Genomic DNA, 3,497 nt, shown 5'->3' with positions numbered 1-3,497 from the left:
GGTTGTAACGTTTACCAATACCCGAGGGTTTTGGTGTAACGGCAAACCTCCACAGGAGTAGGTTGAACTTGGAGAATAGCGTGGAATGCTGCAAATTTGATGTCCTAAATTTTGATTATCATAACAAATTATTGTCCATAAATGGATAAAGCTTAGCATACAACTATGTCTTTGGCATCAGAGGTGGCTAATGGATCCTCAAGGAGGCTCTGTGTGGAGGATAATATGTGCACAATATGTGGAATTCATGTACTCTTCACCTACAATGTCAATTTTCACTCCAGTCACTTAGGGCCTTCAATATTTTCACTTTTATTTTTCTTCTATCCATCTTGCTCCCCATATTTTGAGTGATTATTTACAAAAGACATTTGTGTTTTATATTCATGTGAGAATGATTGTTTTGTTGCAGGTTGCTCGAGTTACTAAAGGGTTTCAAAACATCGATCAATTTGGAGAAGCATACTATGGTTAATGCTCTGAGAAACCTGTAATCAAGTCATTTTGTGTGTTTGATTTTGTAATTTTACTTCTATTGTATTAGCTATTGGTTTCAAATATTTGGATTAGGAAGAAGATATTATCCCTTCAGTTCCCATGTGCTTTCAACCATATTAGATGATATCAAAGGATTTCTAGAGAGAATAAGAAAAATGGTATTTATATTTCTGGTCAGGGAAAAATCAAAATGTTCCACTAGTTCGGCTAAAGACATTAGCAAAACAAAAATATGAGGAAGGATGGTGGTTAGAAAAAATAATCTATTTTGGGAAGTCTTTGGTAGCTAAAATACTATGGAGAGTCATCTCCATAGATTGGTGGAGTCAAAGGAAGACAAGCAACATTGTAGAGAAGGAAATGGGGAACAAGTAACAGTAGAGATAGATCCATGTGTTGGGTGCCAAAATGAATTTGGACTACCAGGACTAATAGAATTCGTGCAGGGAAGTGAAATTTTCAATTTTCACTCTTCATCACATAATGGACCATGCAAATACTTCTATTTGGCAGCAAAGGTGGAAGAAGGAAAATGCTCTAGTGTTTGTAGCAGATGAAGCCATCAAGTGGGATGATTTTATAGAGGAGTCATGTCAAAATTTTAGACGAGGAAGATATAGCAGTGTGATAAAAAAACCAAATTTAGGTTATGAATCTACCATGATGGGTATCAAGTAAATTTATCATTTGATCCTTAAACAAAGGTTGGTGGTGGAAGAAGTTATGAAAGGTTAATGCACTGGAAAAATTCCACAAAAAATAATGGCTACTCTTAATGAAGAAATTACTAACATGGAATAATTTGCAGAAAAAATCTAAAAATGAGCCTAGACTATGCATTATTTGTAAGGAATATGATAAAAATTTAACTCATTTGATCATAAATGTCCTTATGTAAAGCAATTGCGACAAAAGTTGGATCGGTTCTTAAGTTTTAAGAATGTCTGGGAGGGAGTCTCTCTGTGAAAATGTTAGGGGCTAATATTCACAAGTGGGCTAATTTTCCATGTTTTTTCCAAAAAAAGATTCGCCAATTTCCATTTTTTCTAAAAATGATTCGTCCACACTTTATAATATCAATTTATTTTACATTAAAAATCGCCAAAATTTTATATAGACTAATATGAAATCATTAGAAATATAAATATTTTTATAAAAATATTGCCAAATATTTTACAATTTGTATATTAGGAACTAGTAAGATTCGCCAAGGTTTCTAAACTTTAAGATAAACTTCCATCCTTAAAATTTTCCTTGGAGTCTCTGTGAACCAATGTTTCAAAAGTATGTTATCACCACTCTCCTTTGTATAAATGCGTAGCCCATTTAATGACCACACAACTTTTCCCTTTAGGCTTGGAAAAATATTAAAGAATATCCTTGAAGCTTAAGGTCACTAGATACTATATTGTAGATATTGAATTACAGTGGATAAATTCTAAGGGACTAAATATAAAATGCATGATGGAATATGAGGTTGAATATCTTATCCAAGACATGTACCAGGGGATCTATGAAGGTAATTTTGTATCAAGGGCTACAAATCATCAAATTAGAACTTTTGGGTACAACTAGCCTACCATGTGTTTTGATCTTCATAAATGTATTAGGTTTGACATAGAATGTCAGACCTTTGCTGAAAGATAGAAGCTCCCTACATCACCTTTGAAGAATGTTCAAGTAGAATCTCCTTGCAATAGTGGGGTATTTACTTCATAGGAGAAATACACCCCCTTTCTAGTGGCCAACATAGATGAATCCTTACAACTATATATTACTTCACCAAATGGGTAGAGGCCATCCCCACCAAATATGCCATTGACCACATTATCATTAGATTATTGGAAGAGACCATCTTGTCTAGGTTTGGTTGTCCTAAAAGAATAAAAATTAACAATCCTAAATCCCTTAGATCCTAAATGCCAAGTTTAGTCTTCAACCAAAAAATACATTAAAATAGTCAACCAAAAAATACATTAAAATAGTCAATAGTACTTTAGCAAAGAACAGGAAGGCATGGGACTCATAGCTTAGGTATGCACTATGGGAGGACATGATCAACACAAAGATATCCATAGGGAAATCTCCTTTTTAGCTAGTATGGCATGGAGGTAGTGTTACCTATTCATCTTGAGCTACTTATGATGAAGCTTCTACAAGATTTAGTGGCAAAACTAGATAAGATCCAAAGGAGAAGAAATTTTTTGGTTAAGGCCCAAGAGAATATAAGTTAGGGGCACAACAAGAGAAAAAAATATCAACAAAGGATGGAAGGCGGTTTTTAACAAAAAGGTCAAGCCAAGTGACATCCAAAAATGAGACCTATACTTACTGTGGGACAACAGATGTGAGGACTCAGGTAAGCATGGAAAGTTTAACAATCTATGGTTAGGATCATATTACATTAGTAATAAATGCAATAAGTTATCTAACACTTCCCATTTGGCTAACCTGAGGGGATAATGGTTCGACTTTCCTATCAATGGAAGGCACCTAAAGAACTTCATTTCACTTTTAAGGGGAAACCATATCATAGTTTCCCTACATTCATTCATTTCCTTCAATTTCTATTTCGCAGGACAAAAATCATTTTCTCATAGTGGCATGCTTGTAAGAGAAACTATGAGGTAGATATGAGGTCCAACTACTTCAATATGATTCGCATTCCTTTCATTTAGATTAACACTTATATATTGGAATGTGTTAGTTTAATTTTCAAATTCTTGAAGTTCACTTTTTGCATCAAGGATTGGTATTAGATTCTTAGGATTTTTCTCATAGGATCCTAAGTGTTCTTGCCATCATTCAACATTGAACTAGATTTCTTCATCAAGCCTCTAAACTAGTTAAGTAGATATTTCATAATAAATACTAATGGGTTGACACAATATACCCCTAGTGATCCTCTCCTAGTTTACATGCCATGTTCATTATGACCTCATTATCTCCTTCTCTTAGTTATGTACTTGCTAGAAAGAGCCTTGAAGAAATCAGGTTGA

Source organism: Pinus tabuliformis, chromosome 3_2 (genome assembly GCF_031772625.1).
Source record: "Pinus tabuliformis cultivar Carrire ecotype Pingquan chromosome 3_2, CPIR1, whole genome shotgun sequence".
NCBI lineage: Eukaryota > Viridiplantae > Streptophyta > Pinopsida > Pinales > Pinaceae > Pinus > Pinus tabuliformis.
This window is presented reverse-complemented; position numbering follows the sequence as displayed.